At 44.6% G+C, this 12,570-nt stretch overlaps 1 protein-coding gene across 1 annotated transcript in view; it reads left to right on the forward strand.

Annotated features, from left to right (window-relative positions):
• Window positions 1–1,029: 1,029 nt before the first annotated feature.
• Window positions 1,030–12,570, forward strand: part of abcd1 (ATP-binding cassette, sub-family D (ALD), member 1) — a gene marked incomplete at its 3' end in the record, with an annotated part of 300,493 nt that continues 288,952 nt past the window's right edge. Inside the window, exon 1 of the mRNA XM_079238616.1 lies at window positions 1,030–1,121. The remainder of the gene's footprint in view (window positions 1,122–12,570) is intronic.

Here is a 12,570-nt window from a genome sequence, read left to right on the forward strand (position 1 = left end):
CTGAAAGACGGACCTCCACCTGGTCTCTAGGATCCTGAAAGACGGACCTCCACCTGGTCTCTAGGATCCTGAAAGACGGACCTCCACCTGGTCTCTAGGGTCCTGAAAGACGGACCTCCACCTGGTCTCTAGGATCCTGAAAGACGGACTTCCACCTGGTCTCTAGGGTCCTGGAAGACGGACTTCCACCTGGTCTCTAGGGTCCTGGAAGACGGACCTCCACCTGGTCTCTAGGATCCTGAAAGACGGACTTACACCTGGTCTCTAGGATCCTGAAAGACCGACCTCCACCTGGTCTCTAGGATCCTGAAAGACGGACCTCCACCTGGTCTCTAGGATCCTGAAAGACGGACCTCCACCTGGTCTCTAGGATCCTGAAAGACGGACCTCCACCTGGTCTCTGGGATCCTGAAAGACGGACCTCCACCTGGTCTCTAGGATCCTGAAAGACGGACCTCCACCTGGTCTCTAGGATCCTGAAAGACGGACCTCCACCTGGTCTCTGGGATCCTGAAAGACGGACCTCCACCTGGTCTCTGGGATCCTGAAAGACGGACCTCCACCTGGTCTCTGGGATCCTGAAAGACGGACCTCCACCTGGTCTCTGGGATCCTGAAAGACGGACCTCCACCTGGTCTCTGGGATCCTGAAAGACGGACCTCCACCTGGTCTCTGGGATCCTGAAAGACGGACCTCCGCCTGGTCTCTAGGATCCTGAAAGACGGACCTCCACCTGGTCTCTAGGGTCCTGAAAGACGGACCTCCTCCGCGGTTCTCCTCGGACGCCATGCCGGAACATTCCGCCGTAGAACCTCCTCCGCGGTTCTCCTCGGACGCCATGCAGGAACATTCCGCCGTAGAACCTCCTCAGGAAGTTAATAGTTTAATTTTGTATTCTTTTTCATTTGGGCCACAGTGACTTTTCACACGCACGCGCATGATGGTGTTGTGCCCTTTTACATGCACGCGCATGCGATGTGGAGCAGCATGTTACGTAACAGCGGGTCCCCTCTGAGCATGCGCAGTGGAGGTGGAAGTGTGAGCGTATTGGGACGCGGCCCGACCTTCAGGTGTTCTGCAGAACTTTCCGCTACTTCCTCCTGGACCGGTTCTGGAATGAGGTACGGTTCGGACTATTGTTGGAGGAGAGTCTGTGGTTCTGGTCGGAACGTTGACGGATCAGAAAGTTGGAGTGAAGGCAGAAACTTTGAGCTTTTTTTTTTTTTTTTTTTAAATGTTGGCGTTGAGTAAAACAACAAGTTCCTCTTAGCTGTTAGCTTCCATTAGCATCCGGATCGGTTCAGGTTCTGGTTCCGTTCGGTGTCAGCTCTCTGGGACAGTCCAGAGTTCTGGAAAAGTTCAACAGTACCGTGACAGGCGGACGAAACCGGACCACAACTATCGGGTCCAGTGTTCCACCCCGAATCTTCCCGAACTATTCCGGACCGAAGCCAGGACCCGGTTCCGGACCTGGAAGCGGAGCATTTGTGAGATGTAGGCTCTGAGGTCTGCTAAAGAAGGTCCAACAGCTGTCAGAACCAGTGTAGAACCTGAGTATAACCTCAGTAGAACCTGACTACAACCTCAGTGGAACTTAAAAAAAAACCAGAGTAGAACATCAGCAGAACCTCAGCGGAACATGAGTAGAGCTTCACGTAAGTAGAACCTCAGCAGAACATAAGTAGAACCTCAGCAGAACGTAAGTAGAACCTCAGCAGAACGTAAGTAGAACTTCAGCAGAACATAAGTAGAACTTCAGCAGAACGTAAGTAGAACCTCAGCAGAACGTAAGTAGAACTTCAGCAGAACGTAAGTAGAACTTCAGCAGAACGTAAGTAGAACCTCAGCAGAACATAAGTAGAACCTCAGCAGAACGTAAGTAGAACCTCAGCGGAACGTAAGTAGAACCTCAGCGGAACGTAAGTAGAACCTCAGCAGAACGTAAGTAGTATGGAACCAGACGGATCAGCTTAATCTAATAATTATTTAATTTTCTCGTTTATTCGTGCGATTAAATTAAAACCGTTTGACTGAAAGATGACATCCTGATCTTCATCATTTTCCTTCTCATCTTCATCATCTTCATCATTTTCAGTCCTAATAAAATGTTCAATTGAAATCTTGAGAAGGTTGTGTGTAAGATTTCTCCATCTCCTCTGTCTGGTACTGACTAAAACCTGGTTTGGACTAAAACCTGGTTTGGACTAAAACCTGGTTTGGACTGAACTTGGTTTGGACTGAACTTGGTTTGGACTAAAAACTGGTTTGGACTGAACTTGGTTTGGACTGAAACCTGGTTTGGACTGAACTTGGTTTGGACTGAACCTGGTTTGGACTGAACTTGGTTTGGACTAAAACCTGGTTTGGACTAAAACCTGGTTTGGACTAAAGCCTGGTTTGGACTGAACTTGGTTTGGACTAAAGCCTGGTTTGGACTGAACTTGGTTTGGACTAAAACCTGGTCTGGACTGAACTTGGTTTGGACTAAAACCTTGTTTGGACTGAATCTTGGTTTGGACTTAACTGGGTTTGGACTGAACTTGGTTTGGACTAGAAACTGGTTTGGAATGAACTTGGTTTGGACTAAAACCTGGTTTGGACTAAATTTGGTTTGGACTAAAACCTGGTTTGGACTGAACTTGGTTTGGACTGAACTTGGTTTGGACTAAAACCTGGTTTGGACTGAAACTGGTTTGGACCGAACTTGGTTTGGACCAAAACCTGGTTTGGACTAAAACCTGGTTTGGACCGAACTTGGTTTGGACTAAAACTTGGTTTGGACTGAACCTGGTTTGGGCTAAAACCTGGTTTGGACTAAAACCTGGTTTGGACTGAACTTGGTTTGGACTAAAACCCGGTTTGGACTGAACTTGGTTTGGACTAAACTTGGTTTGGACTAAACTTGGTTTGGACTAAAACCTGGTTTGGACTGAACCTGGTTTGGACTGAACCTGGTTTGGAATGAACTTGGTTTGGACTGAACTTGGTTTGGACTAAAACCTGGTTTGGACTGAACTTGGTTCGGACTGAACTTGGTTTGGACTGAACTTGGTTTGGACTGAACTTGGTTTGGACTGAACTTGGTTTGGACTAAAACCTGGTTTGGACTGAAACTGGTTTGGAATGAACTTGTTTTGGACTAAAACCTGGTTTGGACTGAACCTGGTTTGGACTGAACCTGGTTTGGACTAAAACCTGGTTTGGACCGAACTTGGTTTGGACTGAACTTGGTTTGGACTAAAAACTGGTTTGGACTGAACTTGGTTTGGACTGAAACCTGGTTTGGACTGAACTTGGTTTGGACTGAACCTGGTTTGGACTGAACTTGGTTTGGACTAAAACCTGGTTTGGACTAAAACCTGGTTTGGACTAAAACCTGGTTTGGACTGAACTTGGTTTGGACTGAACTTGGTTTGGACTGAACTTGGTTTGGACTAAAAACTGGTTTGGACTGAACTTGGTTTGGACTGAAACCTGGTTTGGACTGAACTTGGTTTGGACTGAACCTGGTTTGGACTGAACTTGGTTTGGACTAAAACCTGGTTTGGACTAAAACCTGGTTTGGACTAAAGCCTGGTTTGGACTAAAGCCTGGTTTGGACTGAACTTGGTTTGGACTAAAACCTGGTCTGGACTGAACTTGGTTTGGACTAAAACCTTGTTTGGACTGAATCTTGGTTTGGACTTAACTGGGTTTGGACTGAACTTGGTTTGGACTAGAAACTGGTTTGGAATGAACTTGGTTTGGACTAAAACCTGGTTTGGACTAAATTTGGTTTGGACTAAAACCTGGTTTGGACTGAACTTGGTTTGGACTGAACTTGGTTTGGACTAAAACCTGGTTTGGACTGAAACTGGTTTGGACCGAACTTGGTTTGGACTAAAACCTGGTTTGGACTAAAACCTGGTTTGGACCGAACTTGGTTTGGACTAAAACTTGGTTTGGACTGAACCTGGTTTGGGCTAAAACCTGGTTTGGACTAAAACCTGGTTTGGACTGAACTTGGTTTGGACTAAAACCCGGTTTGGACTGAACTTGGTTTGGACTGAACTTGGTTTGGACTAAACTTGGTTTGGACTAAACTTGGTTTGGACTAAAACCTGGTTTGGACTAAAACCTGGTTTGGACTGAACCTGGTTTGGAATGAACTTGGTTTGGACTGAACCTGGTTTGGACTAAAACCTGGTTTGGACTGAACTTGGTTCGGACTGAACTTGGTTTGGACTGAACTTGGTTTGGACTGAACTTGGTTTGGACTAAAACCTGGTTTGGACTGAAACTGGTTTGGAATGAACTTGTTTTGGACTAAAACCTGGTTTGTACTAAAACCTGGTTTGGACTGAACCTGGTTTTGACTAAAACCTGGTTTGGACTGAACTTGGTTTGGACTGAACTTGGTTTGGACTGAAACCTGGTTTGGACTAAAACCTGGTTTAGACTGAACTTGGTTTGGACTGAACTTGGTTTGGACTAAAAACTGGTTTGGACTGAACTTGGTTTGGACTGAAACCTGGTTTGGACTGAACTTGGTTTGGACTGAACCTGGTTTGGACTGAACTTGGTTTGGACTAAAACCTGGTTTGGACTAAAACCTGGTTTGGACTAAAACCTGGTTTGGACTAAAACCTGGTTTGGACTAAAGCCTGGTTTGGACTGAACTTGGTTTGGACTAAAACCTTGTTTGGACTGAACTTGGTTTGGACTAAAACCTTGTTTGGACTGAATCTTGGTTTGGACTTAACTGGGTTTGGACTAAAACCTGGTTTGGACTAAAACCTGGTTTGGACTAAAACCTGGTTTGGACTAAAGCCTTGTTTGGACTGAATCTTGGTTTGGACTTAACTGGGTTTGGACTGAACTTGGTTTGGACTAAAACCTGGTTTGGACTAAAACCTGGTTTGGACTGAAACCTGGTTTGGACTGAAACCTGGTTTGGACTAAAACCTGGTTTGGACTGAACCTGGTTTGGACTAAAACCTGGTTTGGACTTAACTGGGTTTGGACTGAACTTGGTTTGGACTAGAAACTGGTTTGCAATGAACTTGGTTTGGACTAAAACCTGGTTTGGACTAAATTTGGTTTGGACTAAAACCTGGTTTGGACTGAACCTGGTTTGGACTAAAACCTGGTTTGGACTAAAACCTGGTTTAGACTGAACTTGGTTTGGAATGAACTTGGTTTGGACTAAAACCTGGTTTGGACTTAACTGGGTTTGGACTAAAACCTGGTTTGGACTGAACTTGGTTTGGACTAAAACCTGGTTTGGATTGAACTTGGTTTGGACTAAAACCTGGTATGGACGGAACTTGGTTTGGACTAAAACCTGGTTTGGACTGAACCTGGTTTGGACTAAAACCTGGTTTGGACTGAACTTGGTTTGGACTAAAACCTGGTTTGGACTGAACTTGGTTTGGACTGAACCTGGTTTGGACTAAAACCTGGTTTGGACTAAACTTGGTTTGGACTAAAACCTGGTTTGGACTGAACCTGGTTTGGACTTAAACCTGGTTTGGACTGAACTTGGTTTGGACTGAGCTTGGTTTATACTGAAACCTGGTTTGGACTGTACTTGGTTTGGACTAAAACCTGGTTTGGACTGAACTTGGTTTGGACTGAACCTGGTTTGGACTGAACTTGGTTTGGAGTAAAACCTGGTTTGGACTTAAACTGGTTTGGACCGAACTTGGTTTGGACTAAAACCTGGTTTGGACTGAACCTGGTTTGGACTAAAACCTGGTTTGGACTAAAACCTCGTTTGGACCGAACTTGGTTTGGACTAAAACCTGGTTTGGACTGAACCTGGTTTGGACTAAAACCTGGTTTGGACTAAAACCTGGTTTGGACTGAACTTGGTTTGGACTAAAACCTGGTTTGGACTGAACTTGGTTTGGACTGAAACCTGGTTTGGACTGAAACCTGGTTTGGACTGAACTTGGTTCGGACTAAAACCTGGTTTGGACTGAAACCTGGTCTGGACTAAAACCTGGTCTGGACTGAACTTGGTTTGGACTGAACTTGGTTTGGACTGAACTTGGTTTGGACTGAAACCTGGTTTGGACTGAAACCTGGTTTGGACTGAAACCTGGTTTGGACTGAAACCTGGTTTGGACTAAAACCTGGTTTGGACTGAAACCTGGTTTGGACTGAACTTGGTTCGGACTGAACTTGGTTTGGACTGAACTTGGTTTGGACTAAAACCTGGTTTGGACTGAAACTGGTTTTGAATGAACTTGGTTTGGACTAAAACCTGGTTTGGACTAAACTTGGTTTGGACTGAACCTGGTTTTGACTAAAACCTGGTTTGGACTGAACTTGGTTTGGACTAAAACTTGGTTTGGACTAAAACCTGGTTTGGACAGAACCTGGTTTGGACTAAAACCTGGTTTGGACTAAAAACTGGTTTGGACTGAACTTGGTTTGGACTGAAACCTGGTTTGGACTGAACTTGGTTTGGACTGAACCTGGTTTGGACTGAACATGGTTTGGACTAAAACCTGGTTTGGACTAAAGCCTTGTTTGGACTGAATCTTGGTTTGGACTTAACTGGGTTTGGACTGAACTTGGTTTGGACTAAAACCTGGTTTGGACTGAACTTGGTTTGGAATGAACTTGGTTTGGAATGAACTTGGTTTGGACTAAAACCTGGTTTGGACTGAACTTGGTTTGGACTAAAACCTGGTATGGACGGAACTTGGTTTGGACTAAAACCTGGTTTGGACTGAACCTGGTTTCGACTAAAACCTGGTTTGGACTGAACTTGGTTTGGACTAAAACCTGGTTTGGACTGAACCTGGTTTGGACTGAACCTGGTTTGGACTAAAACCTGGTTTGGACTAAAACCTGGTTTGGACTGAACCTGGTTTGGACTTAAACCTGGTTTGGACTGAACTTGGTTTGGACTGAGCTTGGTTTATACTGAAACCTGGTTTGGACTGAACTTGGTTTGGACTAAAACCTGGTTTGGACTGAACTTGGTTTGGACTGAACCTGGTTTGGACTGAACCTGGTTTGGACTGAACTTGGTTTGGAGTAAAACCTGGTTTGGACTTAAACTGGTTTGGACCGAACTTGGTTTGGACTAAAACCTGGTTTGGACTGAGCCTGGTTTGGACTAAAACCTGGTTTGGACTAAAACCTCGTTTGGACCGAACTTGGTTTGGACTAAAACCTGGTTTGGACTGAACCTGGTTTGGACTAAAACCTGGTTTGGACTAAAACCTGGTTTGGACTAAAACCTGGTTTGGACTGAACTTGGTTTGGACTAAAACCTGGTTTGGACTGAACTTGGTTTGGACTGAAACCTGGTTTGGACTGAACTTGGTTTGGACTAAAACCTAGTTTGGACTGAAACCTGGTCTGGACTAAAACCTGGTTTGGACTGAACTTGGTTTGGACTGAACTTGGTTTGGACTGAAACCTGGTTTGGACTGAAACCTGGTTTGGACTGAACTTGGTTTGGACTAAAACCTGGTTTGGACTAAAACCTGGTTTGGACTGAACTTGGTTTGGAATGAACTTGGTTTGGACTGAACTTGGTTTGGACTGAACTTGGTTTGGACTAAACCTTGGTTTGGACTGAACTTGGTTTGGACTGAACTTGGTTCGGACTGAACTTGGTTCGGACTGAACTTGGTTTGGACTAAAACCTGGTTTGGACTGAAACTGGTTTGGAATGAACTTGGTTTGGACTAAAACCTGGTTTGGACTGAACTTGGTTTGGACTGAACTTGGTTTGGACTGAACTTGGTTTGGACTGAACTTGGTTTGGACTGAAACCTGGTTTGGACTGAAACCTGGTTTGGACTGAACTTGGTTTGGACTGAAACCTGGTTTGGACTAAAACCTGGTTTGGACTGAACCTGGTTTGGACTAAAACCTGGTTTGGACTGAACTTGGTTTGGACTAGAAACTGGTTTGCAATGAACTTGGTTTGGACTAAAACCTGGTTTGGACTAAATTTGGTTTGGACTAAAACCTGGTTTGGACTGAACCTGGTTTGGACTAAAACCTGGTTTGGACTAAAACCTGGTTTAGACTGAACTTGGTTTGGAATGAACTTGGTTTGGACTAAAACCTGGTTTGGACTTAACTGGGTTTGGACTAAAACCTGGTTTGGACTGAACTTGGTTTGGACTAAAACCTGGTTTGGATTGAACTTGGTTTGGACTAAAACCTGGTATGGACGGAACTTGGTTTGGACTAAAACCTGGTTTGGACTGAACCTGGTTTGGACTAAAACCTGGTTTGGACTGAACTTGGTTTGGACTAAAACCTGGTTTGGACTGAACCTGGTTTGGACTGAACCTGGTTTGGACTAAAACCTGGTTTGGACTAAACTTGGTTTGGACTAAAACCTGGTTTGGACTGAACCTGGTTTGGACTTAAACCTGGTTTGGACTGAACTTGGTTTGGACTGAGCTTGGTTTATACTGAAACCTGGTTTGGACTGTACTTGGTTTGGACTAAAACCTGGTTTGGACTGAACTTGGTTTGGACTGAACCTGGTTTGGACTGAACTTGGTTTGGAGTAAAACCTGGTTTGGACTTAAACTGGTTTGGACCGAACTTGGTTTGGACTAAAACCTGGTTTGGACTGAACCTGGTTTGGACTAAAACCTGGTTTGGACTAAAACCTCGTTTGGACCGAACTTGGTTTGGACTAAAACCTGGTTTGGACTGAACCTGGTTTGGACTAAAACCTGGTTTGGACTAAAACCTGGTTTGGACTGAACTTGGTTTGGACTAAAACCTGGTTTGGACTGAACTTGGTTTGGACTGAAACCTGGTTTGGACTGAAACCTGGTTTGGACTGAACTTGGTTCGGACTAAAACCTGGTTTGGACTGAAACCTGGTCTGGACTAAAACCTGGTCTGGACTGAACTTGGTTTGGACTGAACTTGGTTTGGACTGAACTTGGTTTGGACTGAAACCTGGTTTGGACTGAAACCTGGTTTGGACTGAAACCTGGTTTGGACTGAAACCTGGTTTGGACTAAAACCTGGTTTGGACTGAAACCTGGTTTGGACTGAACTTGGTTCGGACTGAACTTGGTTTGGACTGAACTTGGTTTGGACTAAAACCTGGTTTGGACTGAAACTGGTTTTGAATGAACTTGGTTTGGACTAAAACCTGGTTTGGACTAAACTTGGTTTGGACTGAACCTGGTTTTGACTAAAACCTGGTTTGGACTGAACTTGGTTTGGACTAAAACTTGGTTTGGACTAAAACCTGGTTTGGACAGAACCTGGTTTGGACTAAAACCTGGTTTGGACTAAAAACTGGTTTGGACTGAACTTGGTTTGGACTGAAACCTGGTTTGGACTGAACTTGGTTTGGACTGAACCTGGTTTGGACTGAACATGGTTTGGACTAAAACCTGGTTTGGACTAAAGCCTTGTTTGGACTGAATCTTGGTTTGGACTTAACTGGGTTTGGACTGAACTTGGTTTGGACTAAAACCTGGTTTGGACTGAACTTGGTTTGGAATGAACTTGGTTTGGAATGAACTTGGTTTGGACTAAAACCTGGTTTGGACTGAACTTGGTTTGGACTAAAACCTGGTATGGACGGAACTTGGTTTGGACTAAAACCTGGTTTGGACTGAACCTGGTTTCGACTAAAACCTGGTTTGGACTGAACTTGGTTTGGACTAAAACCTGGTTTGGACTGAACCTGGTTTGGACTGAACCTGGTTTGGACTAAAACCTGGTTTGGACTAAAACCTGGTTTGGACTGAACCTGGTTTGGACTTAAACCTGGTTTGGACTGAACTTGGTTTGGACTGAGCTTGGTTTATACTGAAACCTGGTTTGGACTGAACTTGGTTTGGACTAAAACCTGGTTTGGACTGAACTTGGTTTGGACTGAACCTGGTTTGGACTGAACCTGGTTTGGACTGAACTTGGTTTGGAGTAAAACCTGGTTTGGACTTAAACTGGTTTGGACCGAACTTGGTTTGGACTAAAACCTGGTTTGGACTGAGCCTGGTTTGGACTAAAACCTGGTTTGGACTAAAACCTCGTTTGGACCGAACTTGGTTTGGACTAAAACCTGGTTTGGACTGAACCTGGTTTGGACTAAAACCTGGTTTGGACTAAAACCTGGTTTGGACTAAAACCTGGTTTGGACTGAACTTGGTTTGGACTAAAACCTGGTTTGGACTGAACTTGGTTTGGACTGAAACCTGGTTTGGACTGAACTTGGTTTGGACTAAAACCTAGTTTGGACTGAAACCTGGTCTGGACTAAAACCTGGTTTGGACTGAACTTGGTTTGGACTGAACTTGGTTTGGACTGAAACCTGGTTTGGACTGAAACCTGGTTTGGACTGAACTTGGTTTGGACTAAAACCTGGTTTGGACTAAAACCTGGTTTGGACTGAACTTGGTTTGGAATGAACTTGGTTTGGACTGAACTTGGTTTGGACTGAACTTGGTTTGGACTAAACCTTGGTTTGGACTGAACTTGGTTTGGACTGAACTTGGTTCGGACTGAACTTGGTTCGGACTGAACTTGGTTTGGACTAAAACCTGGTTTGGACTGAAACTGGTTTGGAATGAACTTGGTTTGGACTAAAACCTGGTTTGGACTGAACTTGGTTTGGACTGAACTTGGTTTGGACTGAACTTGGTTTGGACTGAACTTGGTTTGGACTGAAACCTGGTTTGGACTGAAACCTGGTTTGGACTGAACTTGGTTTGGACTAAAACCTGGTTTGGACTGAAACCTGGTTTGGACTGAACTTGGTTTGGAATGAACTTGGTTTGGACTGAACTTGGTTTGGACTAAACCTTGGTTTGGACTGAACCTGGTATGGACTGAACTTGGTTTGGACTGAACTTGGTTTGGACTAAAACCTGGTTTGGACTAAAACCTGGTTTGGACTGAACTTGGTTTGGACTAAAACCTGGTTTGGACTGAACCTGGTTTGGACTGAACCTGGTTTGGACTAAAACCTGGTTTGGACTAAACTTGGTTTGGACTAAAACCTGGTTTGGACTGAACCTGGTTTGGACTTAAACCTGGTTTGGACTGAACTTGGTTTGGACTGAACTTGGTTTATACTGAAACCTGGTTTGGACTGTACTTGGTTTGGACTAAAACCTGGTTTGGACTGAACTTGGTTTGGACTGAACCTGGTTTGGACTGAACTTGGTTTGGAGTAAAACCTGGTTTGGACTTAAACTGGTTTGGACCGAACTTGGTTTGGACTAAAACCTGGTTTGGACTGAACCTGGTTTGGACTAAAACCTGGTTTGGACTAAAACCTCGTTTGGACCGAACTTGGTTTGGACTAAAACCTGGTTTGGACTGAACCTGGTTTGGACTAAAACCTGGTTTGGACTAAAACCTGGTTTGGACTGAACTTGGTTTGGACTAAAACCTGGTTTGGACTGAACTTGGTTTGGACTGAAACCTGGTTTGGACTGAAACCTGGTTTGGACTGAACTTGGTTTGGACTAAAACCTGGTTTGGACTGAAACCTGGTCTGGACTAAAACCTGGTCTGGACTGAACTTGGTTTGGACTGAACTTGGTTTGGACTGAACTTGGTTTGGACTGAAACCTGGTTTGGACTGAAACCTGGTTTGGACTGAAACCTGGTTTGGACTGAACTTGGTTTGGACTAAAACCTGGTTTGGACTGAAACCTGGTTTGGACTGAACTTGGTTCGGACTGAACTTGGTTTGGACTGAACCTGGTTTTGACTAAAACCTGGTTTGGACTGAACTTGGTTTGGAATGAACTTGGTTTGGACTAAAACCTGGTTTGGACTAAACTTGGTTTGGACTAAAACCTGGTTTGGACTAAAAACTGGTTTGGACTGAACTTGGTTTGGACTGAAACCTGGTTTGGACTGAACTTGGTTTGGACTGAACCTGGTTTGGACTGAACATGGTTTGGACTAAAACCTGGTTTGGACTAAAGCCTTGTTTGGACTGAATCTTGGTTTGGACTTAACTGGGTTTGGACTGAACTTGGTTTGGACTAAAACCTGGTTTGGACTGAACTTGGTTTGGAATGAACTTGGTTTGGAATGAACTTGGTTTGGACTAAAACCTGGTTTGGACTGAACTTGGTTTGGACTAAAACCTGGTATGGACGGAACTTGGTTTGGACTAAAACCTGGTTTGGACTGAACCTGGTTTCGACTAAAACCTGGTTTGGACTGAACTTGGTTTGGACTAAAACCTGGTTTGGACTGAACCTGGTTTGGACTGAACCTGGTTTGGACTAAAACCTGGTTTGGACTAAAACCTGGTTTGGACTGAACCTGGTTTGGACTTAAACCTGGTTTGGACTGAACTTGGTTTGGACTGAGCTTGGTTTATACTGAAACCTGGTTTGGACTGAACTTGGTTTGGACTAAAACCTGGTTTGGACTGAACTTGGTTTGGACTGAACCTGGTTTGGACTGAACCTGGTTTGGACTGAACTTGGTTTGGAGTAAAACCTGGTTTGGACTTAAACTGGTTTGGACCGAACTTGGTTTGGACTAAAACCTGGTTTGGACTGAGCCTGGTTTGGACTAAAACCTGGTTTGGACTAAAACCTCGTTTGGACCGAACTT

This window comes from Telmatherina bonti (genome assembly GCF_933228915.1).
Source record: "Telmatherina bonti genome assembly, chromosome: 4".
Taxonomy (NCBI): domain Eukaryota; kingdom Metazoa; phylum Chordata; class Actinopteri; order Atheriniformes; family Telmatherinidae; genus Telmatherina; species Telmatherina bonti.